General features: G+C 43.5%; 1 long non-coding RNA gene across 2 annotated transcripts; it reads left to right on the top strand.

Annotated features, from left to right (window-relative positions):
• The first annotated feature begins 2,680 nt into the window (after nucleotides 1-2,680).
• LOC308228925 lies at nucleotides 2,681-13,576 on the top strand. Of its 2 annotated transcripts, none has more exons than XR_013958284.1 (2): nucleotides 2,681-3,259; nucleotides 12,257-13,576. It is a non-coding gene; the product is annotated as an uncharacterized lncRNA (long non-coding RNA). The 2 variants fall into 2 exon arrangements; XR_013958285.1 differs by lacking the exon at nucleotides 2,681-3,259 and adding an exon at nucleotides 3,658-4,143.
• Nucleotides 13,577-14,270: the final 694 nt, after the last annotated feature.

Genomic DNA, 14,270 nt, shown 5'->3' with positions numbered 1-14,270 from the left:
AATGTGGAGAAGGAAGCAGAGCCTACAATGGTGTTAATTTGGTTCCTTTTTATTATGTGCTATGGAGTCCTTCTAAAGGCTGTTCTGTTAGGATCCAGCCACATTGGAATATTCAGCGTGCAGACACGTAGGGAAATGGTTTTGATCTCAAGCATCTTAGTCTAATTTAAGATTCTATTTGCCTAGGAATGAGGACTATAAATCCGCTGCTGTGGCACAGTAAACTGACTTCTTGCTGCAGAGAACATAAACATACTCTCTATATTCTGCTTGTTTCTGTCTTGACGTTTTAATTTGATGTTCTGCCATGATGAACAATTTGCCGTAGAATTCTCATGCCTTGTAATAGAGGCTGTTAAAAAAAATATGGAATTACCTTTTGGGGGCATTACTAGCTACCTTATTGAGGTATTTTGTGTTGTTTTGACCCTTGTCTTGGACATTCCCAGATGTCAATTTTAACTGGCAAGTCATGACATTACTCTTCTGTTGCATCTGAGCCATTCTGTACCCCAATGAAGAACATTTGCTTCTCAAGAAAAAAAGAGAAACAAACGGATTTAAACTTTCTCTAAAGAAAACTTTAAAGTGAAAAAACCTGTGATTTACAGCATTCTAAACGCAGACTATTGAGGAAGTTAAAATTCAGTGGTCATACTCCTCCCTTTGTCTTCTATTCCTGTCTGGTGTCTCTCAAGTGAATTATGTCAGAATGTGAACAGGCAGATGAGCCTTCCCACGCTTCACTGTCGTGGGTCTGGTAAATGATTGCATGGTGTGAGTTTTGGCCTGAATTAACATGAGGATGTATATATATGGTTCTTTCAAACGGTTTTGCCCTTTGTTAGGCTCTTCTTTTCAAATTAATAGAGTTGCTCATAAATAATTTAAAGTGCTTTTTGAAATTAGTTTTTAGGATGCTAAAGCCTTTTTCTGTTTTTTTTTTGGGGGGGGGGGTTTAATTCATAAAGTTAAGGGGGCCAAGGCCTGTCCTCTCTGTTCCTTACTTGAGCAGTGAAGTCAGAGGGGTATAGCCCAGGTATATGTTTCAGGCTTTTACTTGTGGTAAGCATCTGGCTTGTAATTTTGTTTTAATACAGGGGTTTGCTGTCCTACAAATATGACTTTATAGTAACTATATAGAATTTGTGGTGGTGAGCAGAACCCTGTAGTTCCAATAAGTGTTTGCTTTTCAGAAATCATTGTAAAGATGATCTGGTACAAGGCAGCTTAACTGGAATCAAATTTAGAGTGCTCTCCATCCTGGAAGGAAGATAGTGTTCATGGACTGAAGTGTTAGCCCAGGAGAGGTGAAGTGGCAGTGCTGTTTATGGGGGGTGTGGGGAGGAAGAAGGAACACTTGTTATAATGCTTACAGAACAACTAAGGAACAGAAATGTCAATATTGTCTTCCTTAAGAACTGCTAAGCTACATCTTGTATTTATTTCTGCCCAAATCACCATTTATCTTTTATTTTTATTGAATACGAGCTATATGTTCTTAGAGTTGAAAATTCAAGTCAGTAAAAGTTTCTATTTGCAAGATACACCAAGTTCTTTGATTTCCATGGATAATTCAAATTAAGCATTGAAATTTGCAGCAGGACTTAACTGCCAACGTGTACTGCAGCTTACTCAAGTAGTGGTGTATGCTGAACTTGATCTTAAAATCATGGCAAAAAATCATTGCACAAAGATACTGTAGCACACTGGAAAAATCTGCCCTGCCTGATGGCACATACTCAAAGGGAAGAATTTTGCACAGTTTTGATACATAGTCAAAGCAAAAAGAAATAAATTCAAATTGACTCTTGTGCATCTGTTTTGATCATTTCTTCAGTAGAACGTAATAAAAATGCTCTCATAGAATATGTTGAAAATGGATTTCAACTTGCAAAGCCATATTAAGCTTTCATGAGTGTCCTGCTGGCGCTGGAGGAAGAGCCATGAAATGGGATTTTAATAATCATTTGATCACTCATTTACAGCAGTTGCTTAAATGTCTGTATCGAGAAGGTGTTTGACTTGAAGTAGGCTGCCAGATTCATAGCAATTCCAAAACCTGAGCAAAAGCTTTTCACAGCTGTTGTGTTACAGACTGACCTTCACCTTAGTGAGCAAATCAGTTCCCTAAACTCAGCTTTTGATTTTCCTGGTTTGTAACCAGAGTTGCATTCTCCCAAAGCATGAAAGGTTTAATTTTTGTAGCGCTGGTTTGTTTTCAGGACTCTGTAGTCTAATTATGAAATAAATGACAACTGAATTACTTAAACCTGTTCAAAATAAACTCGAAGATCACCACGATTTTGGTGACTCTGTATGAAAACGTGACCGCTCTTTGTCCGCTCTGCATTTGGTCATGAAGCCCATTTCTCTATTTTGAGCTACACAGGCAGAAATACAGAGGGCACTCTTATTATAAGGCTAGCAGGAAAACAGATGTGAAGTACTGAGCAAAAAGGCTTAAACCTCTTGGTAAAAGATGTTTGGCACTTAGATGTAAACCCTTGATGCAGGTGTATGTACTTTCAGCAAGGCTTTTGTTACCCAGAAGTGATGGTGGCCCATATGTAGGACAGCCAGGGCCCTCCCTGCAGATCTGTCCTGACTAATCTGGGATGGTGCATGACCAGAGTTGGGTTATTTGTGTGATTAAAGATTGCCAGTACAGTGAAGATTTGCCAGATTGAATTGTCATTCACACGTAGATCAGAGCCTTATAGAAAGAGTGTTCCAAGTGGTGTTTCCTGTTTGTTCTAAAGAAAAAGTGAGAAACCCAAAAGTTAGAGCTTCTGTTAACTTAGAATTAGAACGAAGCTGTTGTAGTCTCTTGGCTTAAAATGTCTTTTGAGCCCAGAGTGGATATGACGCGTGTATATTAGTTCATAAAATGTTTAGAGTAGGGAAAAACCCCAATCATTTGTCTTAAAAGGGCAATCTTAAGCTGTTGTTCTCATTCAAACAAACCAGGTGGAGCTGCAAGATTAGGTTATTGATCGGGACCTTTGGAAATTTTAGAGCAGGAGAATCTCTCTGAAGAAATGTTTTAACAACTCGGAGGTTACCAGAAGCTCTCAGACAGTTCACAATATATTGCATCACGTTTTCTGATGTCCAGAAATCTGCAAGTGTCAATTTTGTGTTTTAACTCCTTCCTTTTACCTGACTATCAGGGAAGCGTGCTTGAGGCTGACCTGACATGTCATGATGTGGACTTGCTAGGTGGGGTTCGCAAGGGACAGTAACCTTGGAGTTATCGGTAAGACAACTTTCTTTCTCATTTCCTTCAGTAAGGTTAAAGGGCTGGGGTGGGAGGAGGGAGGAGATGAGCTCCACAGGCCTGAGCCCTGGAATAGTGTTGAAAATCTGCCATTACCATGGAGAGATTCCAAGCACTGAAGGTAAAGGTTAACTTTAAATACATCCATGTCCAGGAGGAGCATGGCATAGGAATACACTGAAATACATGGGAAAATAAAGCTGAGTTTCACTTCAGAAGAGAAAGATGCTGGTTTAGGGATGCCAGAAGCATAAGATACTTTGAACACTAAATTGTTTTCTCTGATTAGTCCAGGTAGGGGTTTGTCCCCTCCCCAAAGCAAGCAAACAGCACACTTCTTCATAGTCAGGGAATGCTGCTGAGAAATGGGTCCAGGTAGATTTCCATAAAAGAATAAAATTTGATCTCGAAAATAACAATAAAACTGGCATATCATGAGTTTGGCTCATTTCTCTATTGATCACGATACTGCTTTGGAGGCATTAATTGAGAGAGAATTGCCATTAAACCAAGGGACAGTTGTAGTTGATTGTGGTATAAAACCACTGGGGTTTAGTGATCCTCATTTGTGGTGGGCATGATTCTAGACCAAGAGCAAAAGCTGAAGAACAGCAGAATCAAACCTGAAATACTTGGGCATGTTGAACCCTTCATGGCCCCTGCTCACCTTTTGCACATTCCCTCAGCCAGAAGCATCAAGACCTTTCTTTTCCTGATTGTACATTTACGCAGTACTTGGAAAGGAGCAGAGAAGCTGGAAAGAGCTTCCTAGCCTATAGGAGCATTCCAGGTTCAGTCATTCTTTGTCGTGGAACTGAATAGCGTTGCCAGTTCTGATACCAACTGCCGAAGAGATGTAACTGGTGAGTAGAGGTATTTTGTAAGGATTTTTGAGATCTGAAGTGTTTGCTTAATTCCAGCTGCTCTTTGCTTGGCATCCCTCAGTTTGCGAACAGTTTTGATCGCACAAAGTTGTTTCACTTGAAAGAGCTCAGAAATGACAGGATCTCTGTTAGCTCTGGGTTCTGCAGTCTGGGTAGTCACATGGAGATCCTGATGAGAAGTAGAGTAGGGCTTGTTGAATATGCTCAGGTTGAACATGCTTCGTGTCCGGGAGATGAAGCAGATGGCAAGGTTGTTACGGGATGGGGGGCAAAACCCATCCTAAGTGGATTAGCTTTTGCACTTACGGAAGTGGGAGATAACTGTAGGGATACACAGCGGGCTGTGCTTGCACAAAGCAAAAACATCAGTCTCCTACCAATGAGGTTTATGAATACAAAACACAACTTCAAAATGTATTTCTGTGATTATAATCTGACAAATTACATTAAATGCATCAAAAAGAGCAGACCAAACTTCAGTTCTGCCCTCCTTGCTTCAGACACAGCGACACTGTTGAGAGATGGGTTCATTCCCATTTCAAGGAATGAGTATCTGTGGCATCAGAACCTGTTTACAGGATACTCTGACGTTACCTTCAGACATTTCAAATTCAGAGAGCAGGAAATGAATACCCGCCTTGAATTTAAGAGAGAATGTAGTGTAAGCATTAGTTTTGTGATAAGGAAGGAAATCTAATCTGGAGAGCATTCCACTGTCTTGGCAATGGATGGGCTTTTCTCTTTTCAGGATCCCTGCAGTGCTGCTTTAACTTCTGCAGCGCAAGGCGAAGTGAAATGTTGCACGAGCTAAAAGTCCTGTAATTAAAAATAGTTCAAGTGCATAATTGAAGATAGTATCGTAATGCCTGTACTCAGGAGAGCTCAGTACGTGTGGCACAGGCAGTAATTCAGTGTTTCTTAGGCTCATTTTTAACCTATTCCTGGATGCAGACTACTTCCTGAAAGGAGCCCTGGAAGCACATTCTAAGGTGCTTTAATCAGGTTCCATGATTCAGTATATTGAACCAGTGAGACAGAGACTTGTTGTAACTTTTTGCTGATAGTACCTATAGAACAAGCACCAGAAAGGGTAAGAGCACCTTGTTTTAAGTTCCATATCTGGAATATAAGACCAGAGTTTTTGAACTCATCCTTATGCATTTTCAGTCCAAATAATTGCAATTACAGGTTTTGCTCCCCATTGTTCTGGGTGAGCTCTTTCCTCCTCTTTGTTCTACTCAGTGCTGGCAGTAGCAACACTGAGACCACAGGAGAGGAATTCTTCCTGCTCTCAGTATCGTGCATCCATGAGACCGTAGCAGCTTGGAAGAACCACTGCAGTGAGCTTTATTTTCATCAAACAGAGTGACTTGTGCTCTGTAACATGCCAATACTGCAGGAACTGGTCTGCAAGGATCTGATACACAGTTAATGTTGAAATGCTACCAACCTCATCATCCAAACCAGCTCAGTTAGTAGGATTTTCCTTGGGATCCTGGCTGAGGGCAGATACTCAGCATGGAACAGGGATAGGTTCCAAGCAACTGAACACAACCTTGTGAGCTGGTGATGGTGTTCCTGTTAATTCAGTTGTCAGCCACTGGCACCTCCACTTCCCAGTAAAACCTAGAACAGAGCAGAAATGATTCTGCCTGTAAGGCAGCAGGTCAGGTCTGTTAGTTAATATTTTATTTATCACTGTATTTCCCCCTTGAACAGCCAGCAGGAGTAGCTGTTCTTAGGATATGAAATATGCATTTCAGTCTCCTCCTTTTCTTTGTGGCTGCTCTGCTTTGCTGGCTGTTACTGTGCACTCGGGTATTTAGGTGGTTTCCAGTTGAAGGAATAGGAGCAAAAATGTTCTGGTTATTTATTCTTTGATGGTGTTGGAAAGAGCAGAGATAGAAAAACCATCTAGCTGAGGAAGTCTAAGCCTGCGGCCCATTATCAGCTCCTGGGAGAGGTCCTGCTTTTAGCTAGAAGGAAAATTTCCTCTTGTCCACCGTCTCTTCTCATGAAGTTCATACTGAAGAGCTTGTGCTGATCTGGTGCTTCTCGCCAGATCTTTGTTGCAGAGCTCTTCTGCGAGCTTGCTGCAAGTGGGAAGTGTGCTGGAGCTGCTGCTCTGAAGGCTGGGATGCATTTCAGGCACATCTTTGCCTTCAGTGCAGAGGAATAAATTACTCTGTTAAATAAATAAAATTCCATCATTAGATGCAGAGCAAACTCTTCCTGTGGGTGTCTTTGTGCAGGTCCTGGGTATTGTGCATCTAATGAAAACAATCTAGATGGGCTCTTAGGCAGAAGCTCTTCCCTGTGAGGGTGCTGAGGCGCTGGCACAGGGTGCCCAGAGAAGCTGTGGCTGCCCCATCCCTGGCAGTGTTCAAGGCCAGGTTGGACACAGGGGCTTGGAGCAAGCTGCTCCAGTGGAAGGTGTCCCTGCCTGTGGCAGGGGTTGGAGCTGGAGGAGCTTTAAGGTCCCTTCCAACCCAAACCAGCCTGGGATTTGATGATTCTATCTACATTGAAGTATGAGATCTTGAGTTACTGATCTTGTCAGCACTTCTAGATGATACGCCTTGCATAGGGGTGTCAGCATTTGCTTATTAGCTAACTTTGCATTTAATTTGCCCATTATATGCAAATAAAACTTCATTATTCCCCATACCTGTGGAGCATTACACATGCATTTTCTCTAATGTTCCGTGTACGCATTAAATATTTTCCAGTGTGTTTCCTCCTGTGTGATTTCTCGAATGGCAGCTGATAGAAAATAAATGTGCTTTTTCTTTTCTCCTTTCATTTGTTGCTTGACTTACTCCTGTACTTCAGCTTTTTCTCTCATGTCAAATAGATGTCTTCAACTGCGTGAGTGTGTTCATAAGGATGTGCAGTGTAGCGTGTGAAATCTGAAGGTCATCCATTAAGTCTGTTTCACTGGGCCAAAGTAGGATCTGTGCAGGGAAGACTGTACCTTCCACATTGCAGGAGCCTGCTCAGGTGTGAGAGGCAGCTCCAGGAATGTAGGTCATCTCTCTTTCCTTGGCAATAGCTTCAGAAATGCTTTAGCAACTGAGCTGAGGTTTAAAATAGAAGCATCTCAAGAACATCAAATGTTTGGATGCATCACTGGAAGTTGCTGAAATGAGATAGAAACGTGCAGGTACATGAGTAGCGCAAAGTGATCTTTCTAGTATGAGATCTGTGTAGTGTGGGAATGGCAGTGTGTTAACACACATGGAAGAGCAGCAGTGCAGTTGTCCAGCTCCGTGTTGCTGGGATGAGCTCCACCACTCCTTCAACCAAGAAACAGTAAATAGATTTAAAAACTAAGTTTGAATTTAAGAAATACACTAAAAATCAGTGCTCTTCTGTTACAGCACGAGGTGCGGAGTCTGGCATGGAGGGTTTAGGTCCAGTTTTGCGGTGGGAGTCACCATCCTTCTCAGAGGCAGCACTCAGAATGTTTATTCCTTTAACTTGACTCATTTTCACTTACTTTGTACACTACTTCAGTGTTTTCTGTTCTCTAATGGTATAAAAGCCATATAATTGCGTGCTTGGGATTGGGGTATGATAACCTCGCTTTCCAGTAAGACTCTTCCTGCAGGGCAGAGGTTTTTGACAGACTGAGAATTGCTGGTTTTGGTAGGCTTCTCTGGTTTGCACTGGCAAGTACAACTGAAAGAGTGTCAGCAAGTGAGGGCTTTTGGGCATAAAGGTTTTCTACTGAGTTAGGATGTTTTCAGTGCTGTTTGTGTGAGACAGAGGAGGTGAATTAGGGAAGTTTTGTACTCAGTACTTCTACAGAAAGACTAAACTTTGGAGAAATGGGGAGAAAGGAAGTTGTCCGTCAGACCAGCACAATCAGTCATGTCCTTCATTAGTGGAGTAGAACGTAGTTTGTTTCGTCTCCTTCATTAGTGGAGTAGGACGTAGTTTCAGAGGCAGGTAACTTCTTTTCGCTGGGTAGGATAAATACTGTATGAGTGGAAGAGCCCGAGTTCCCTCGTTTCTCACTAGCAGTGGGAGACTTCTCATTACTTAGGAAGTGGCAGTAATACTTCAATATACAAAACAATGAGAACAGCATCCAGCCCTTCTGGCTTATTGTCCATAGCTTCCAGCTCCACAGGATGGGGAGCTGGAGGGTGTGTTTGGCGTGCTTCAGAGAGCTGTGGCTGGGGAGCTCCAGGAGACCTCCCGCTGGAGAACAGGATGGGATCTTAACCACTCCTGTTGTGTCACTTTCTTCCTCCTGCTGCACTTCTGTCTGGCGTGAAGTGAACTGTGAGTAACTCGCAAGAAACTTTTGCTTTATTACAGACACTATTTTAGACGCTCCAGTTGTGTCTCCGTACCCAGTGGATTGCTTTTTTTGTGTAGCTGTGCTCTTCAGTTGATACGAATCTTGCCCAATAAAGGTTTCCATGTGGGTGAATCCCAGCCTGTGGCGATGCCGCGGGTTGGGGCTGCAGGGCTGAGCTGCTCTTCACCTTCTGATGCATCTGTCAGCTGATGTTTTGCAGAAGAGTAAATGAGGGGAAAGGGATTGCCAGAGCACAAATACCCATCGCGTGGTTTCTTATGTTGGGTGTCTTCTTAAACCTGATAGAATAATAACCAAGCTGGACTTCAGTACTTAACTCTAGCTTAATTGTAGCCCAGTGCTTTTGAATTGAAATGGCTCAGGCAAACCTTTGTTTTGAAATATTTCTCTTTGCTGCTTGCAGTTTTGCACATAGATTTCAGTTGTATCCTGATTGAAGGAATTTTGGCATTCCAGTAGATGGCTCTTCAGTGTCCCTTCTGCAACCCACGCTAGGGAAAAGAAGGATGGAAAAATGAACTGACAGGAAAAGGACAGAGGATTGCAGCACTCTCCAGTTTCTTACCAATATTTATTGTTGTATTGTTTCAGTATTTCCCTTTTCTAGGTGTTTTCTAGGTTTTCTGCCCTTCTCAGCCTCCTGTGTTCCCCATGCATCCAGCCAGCAGTGTCAGAAGGCTTGACTCGTATTTGCCTCCCAGTTTAGAACTGATTCTCCTTGTGTATGTTTTACAGAAGGGAATGAATGATACTTCACTTCTTCCTGGGTTTCTGTACTTCTCAATTGAAGTGTCACCCGAGTAATCTCATTTATTACAATGAGGGTGGTAAAACACTGGCACAGGTTGCCCAGAGAGGTGGTGGATGCCCCATCCCTGGGGACATTCAGGGCCAGGCTGGATGTGGTTCTGAGCAACCTGATGTAGTTGAAGATGTCTCTGCTCATTGCAGGGGGGTTGGACTGGATGAGCTTTGAAGTTCCCTTCCAACCCAACCTACCCTATTATTCCAACCCAAACTACTCTATTATTTGGTGATCTCGGTGTCTTCTGAGATACCTGCAGCTTTGCAAGGCTCACGTGGAATATTTGTGAGACTTGGTAATCCCATGTGCTAAGAAAGGCAGAGCAGGATGAAAATCAATTGTATTCTCAGACATGGAGCTCAGTGCCTGCTTTTTTAGCATGTGATTTGAATTGAGAGAAGGAAAATTGAACAGTTCTGGTATTGACTGGCATGAAGAACTGAACAGCGCTGCGTCTTCTGGATAGAGAAGGGCACACTTTGGGAGCTGAAGGTTGGTAAGACACTGGTGCAGCTTTGCTTTGCCAGCCTCTGTGTCCCTTGCAGTGTTAAAAGTTGGGCTTTTCTAGCTTCTTTCTTCTGCTGCTGTCTTGCCAGTATTACTGATAAGAGGTATTAGCATGTTCTTAACACCAGCCAGAACCTGCACACCGCCACCTCCCCAGCCAGTAAAGCTGTTGCTGTGGATGCAGTGAGGCCCCCAAGGGGCCCTGCATGGAGCCATTGATCCTCCTGACGGGAGGTGGCTGTGCTGGGTTCCCATGTTTCGGGTCTGCCAGAGCAGGATCACATCAGGGTGTTCACAGAAGGGTCCAGGCTGTGTGCAGAGCAGATGTAACTCAGCAAGCAGCAGGGCCAGACCCATCCTATGCTTGACTCAAAAGTCCTCAGGTGGCTTGACCTCTTCTCCCTCTGTGTTCACAAACGTGTCAGGCCCTGTACAGAAGTGTTCTGTCTGGTTTCTCTCAAAAGCCTGCTGAGAGGGCAGTTCCTGATGTTACCAAAACACAAGCAAAAGCAGGGTATAACTTCGCTTGCAGCTTTTTGTGCTTCCTCTTTGTGACCCTTCCCCGCCTTGGGCTCAGTCCCTTTCCCCTTTTCACAGGTCTCTCAGCCTCCCACCCATCTTAGGTTTACAAATAAGTAAGACCTTTCCAGTCCTCTCATTCCCTTTGGTGGGTTCTTATCCATGGATACTGGCAGAACCTCCAGACGTTGCTTAGAGCCTTGGTTGATGTCTGAGGTGTGGCAGCAGTAGGTAATGTTTGAAGTGTTGCTGTTTGAGGTGATGCTGCTTCATGGACTACAAACACCTTCCCATTCTGTTGAGGTCATCCCACCTCTGCAGTGCTGTGTTCCTAGTATTGCTGGGTGCCAACTCAGGAGAACTTCTATATTCCAAAACAAAGAGGTAGCAGGAAGACCTTACTGACTCAGGGGTTTTGCTCTGTTGACCAGGTCCTTTTTGATTGTCCTCTTGAGACGCAAGAGGTGAGTTGGGTCCAGAGTTCAGCTTGCTTTGAGTGAGCTTTCGAGCTTTATACCTAAAATATGATGGCAGAAACCCATGAACCATCTTTCCTTGTTGGAACAGTTAATTTGCTGATCAGATCCATTTGAGGCGAGTGCTTTTCTTCTACCGGGTTCTGGCCTGTGCTGGATCATCAGCCCGGCTTGACGGGAGGCTCTTGACCTCTTTAGGGTTCGAGAAATGATTTGCCCTGGTTTAGGGCAGTGATCATGATCACAGCTGTCAGATAGCTCTTGAATCCTTAGATTTGTAGTTTCTCTGAAATTGGTGATTGGTTTCTAGTCACCGCTTTGGCCGTTAGTGTTAGAAGATGCTCCTGAGGGAGCGTGGTAGAGCACTGCCTCCCGTGATAGCGCCTGCTGACGGTACCTTGACAGGTATCATCACTTAGACTTGCGTAGGCAGCGAGAGATCTTGCAGCCTGGTTGGTTGTCATTCATCTGAGTACATCAGGCTCATTTAGGATTTTCAGTCCTTGCCTGTTCTTAGTGCATTTGTCTTTAAATAAAGAGTAAGTAAATGCCAGTTAATGTCGCTACTGCACAACAGCCTGTGTAGGCATTGGGGAAGTGACTTGCATTTTGTTTCATCTGCAGGATGTTCAGGTTGATGCACCTTTGACTGAACAGTTTCTCTCTCCTTAATGGGGAAAATAATGATCTGCTCCAGAGTAGCTGGGATTTCTTGCTTAAAGAAGCTTCCAACATGTGGTAGGAGAAACAGAGTTCAAAGAAGAAAGCCTGATTTCTAAAGTCAAGGAATATGGATTCTTATTACTTATCCTTACTAAAGCCTCAGACCAAGTGGTAGTCAAAGACTTAAGTGTCAAAATAGCTTAAATCAGCTCTGGCAGTGTGTAATTTCTGTTAGGGAGCTGAAGCTGTAACTCAGGTACCTGTCACTGTCTCGTGCCAGGTTTAGTCCTAAGCTCTAGTTCACAGGCAGTTGGACAGATGCAAAGAGTCATGGCTTGCTTTGAAAAACTCATCAGTGTACATCAGTGATTCAGGCTGTTGGATGCCATGTAAAACAGATGACGTGCTTCATTTCACTTACCTTTGGCTTTACACTCGCAGAGACAGGAGGACAGTGGAACACCTTCTCAGGCTAATTCCAGTTCATTTAAACCCCGTGTGTATGTGACAGTTGATTAGCTATGTTCATACTAATATGACTAAGCAGCAGTCTCAGTTCAGTTCCTCACCACATTACTGAAGAGGGCAGCAGAGCCTTTCCTAAGGTTGTGCTGTCTATTTTAGTCGCAGTATTTATAATAGAGATCTCATTTGCTGCTTTGTTATTATCATCATTATCTGCTAAATGCCAGCTTCCTCTTTTCCTTGGTGTAGGATTAGAGGACCTGTGCTCTGTTATAATAACTTTTTCCTGTTTGAAGTGTAATTATTTCTACTCTGATCTGGTTTTAGGTGATGGAAGGAGAGACACTGTGATGGGCACATGGACTTGCAATGTGAACTCATGACAGACAGCAGGTACTTGTATCAGGTCCCGGTGGTCTAAGGTACCTGGGTAAGGCGTGGGTGCTGTGTGTCTGTTGGCCGTGGTTTTCTCTGGTCTCAATGTATTAATTTCAGTGTTCATAGAAATGTTTGTCTTTATTTATAGCCTATCCAAGAGCTGTGCTGCAGCAGAGAAGGTAAGAGCTTGGGGTTTTTACCTTTGGGAAGGTGGGGATATGAGAACCAAGCCCTCAGTAGTAACCTCTTCTGGTTCTTTCTCATATAATCCCTCCAGTTTTATGGGCAGATGTTGAATTGATCAGGTGGCTGCTGAAACCATATCAAAACATCAAGAAATGGGGCCTTTCCAACCCTGACCATTCTGGGAGTCTGTGGTTTTAGCATTGGAGAGGCAAAGAGACCAATTTGAGACTTAGATTTTTAACCCTTCCTGAAGCGTTGTTTCTTTCTGTCCTTTGAGTTGCAGACCCAGATGAAAGTGACCCCTCTGTTCAGGGAGCTGGTACCTCAGTGTCTTCATTGAGAATCAGGGTCTGTGTAGTGCTTGTTGCTAGAAGCCATTGAGTTGCTTGTGCTCATCCCTTTGCTGAGTTCAGCTGAGTGTTGCTCTCTGCTGTATGGGGGGGGACCTGCTGGTTGTTATCAGCTGTGCTTTAAAGACAAGAATTCCTGTTTCTGGTACAGTTCAGGTCACATCTCTTCTGAAATTACTGTCTTTATTCCCTGGTTTGGGTTATGAAGGCCTTGCCTGTGGATCTCGTTTCAACAGGTAAGTCTGGATTGCTTCCTTAGGTAACCAAGCAGATCGTCTCAGTTGTGCTTTGCTAGGTAGAACCGTGTGTAGACAACAGAGTTTTATTGTTTATGAAGAAAAAGTAGTATAAAACCTGAAATCAAGCTTACCTTGAATTAAAGCAAATACAATTTTCGGAGATACAGTATCCTAATGGCACAGCTTGGAAGAATGGTGCAGGAATTCTTGAACATGAGTCTTGTTTTAATGGCCATTACATCTCTGCTTTTGCAGCTAAACATACCAGGGATGAGCTGTCCTCGAGAAGAACCCCTGCATCTGCCTCTCATGGCAAGTGGTCCAGGCAGTGACATGCCCATGGTACCAGTTCCAGGTGGGTGTGTTCCGTGTATTTGAAGTCTTCTCTCTTGTTCTCTGCAGTGTACTAGAACCTACACGTGCTTTGTATAACTTGTTTCCTACTCGCTCCTCTTGTAATGTCCAGTTTTCCTAATAAACATCTTTTGAAGTCATTGCTTTGTGCCTGTTTTCCAAGGGTCTGAGTGTTCTCATGTGTTGCTTGTCCTCAGTGATGTATTCCTTTTGGATCATGCAGGGAAGAGGAGAACAGAAAGTCGTAATGGCTCCCATTGGGTGGGAACTTTAAACTGCCAGGTCAAAGTACAAGCCCTTTTGTAATAGTTTCTCTGGTTTGAGCGTTTTCTTGGAGCATCCTGATGCCCCAGAGCAGAGGGAAAACCATTTCAAGCAAATTTGAAGAAGCTTCTCGTGAAGCTGAATTAATTCTGAATGAATGGAAAAAGACGAGGAAACAAATTGGAAGTTGTGATGTGATTTGATTCCTGTGAAGTGCCAGGTGCTGCAGGAAGGTGCAGCCCTATGGAGTTAAGAGTTACCTTGCACTTCCATGGATACCAAGGGTTTGGCTTCATCCTGGTTGGTTTTTGTTTCAAAGGAGGACTGAGCAGAATGCACCCAGTGGTCGTTAATGTGCAGCACCTCGCTGTGTTTGCAGTTCAGATTGCTGCTGGGGGGGAAGTAGCCTGTGTGCCAGCAAGAGGTGACAATCTGTGTGTGTGCATGTGTGTATTTACTTCAAGATCCCTTTCTTCTCTAGCAGCTCCCTGGCGTCTCGTGTAGCTCAGTTTGGCTTTGTTCTCGTTTCAGCTGTGCAGACATTACCAGAAGCACTCAGACACACTTTTT

This window comes from Psittacula echo, assembly GCF_963264785.1.
Source record: "Psittacula echo genome assembly, chromosome: 21".
In the NCBI taxonomy this organism is placed as follows: domain Eukaryota; kingdom Metazoa; phylum Chordata; class Aves; order Psittaciformes; family Psittacidae; genus Psittacula; species Psittacula echo.
The sequence above is the reverse complement of the archived record's forward strand: the minus strand, read 5'-3'. Positions and strand labels throughout refer to the sequence as shown.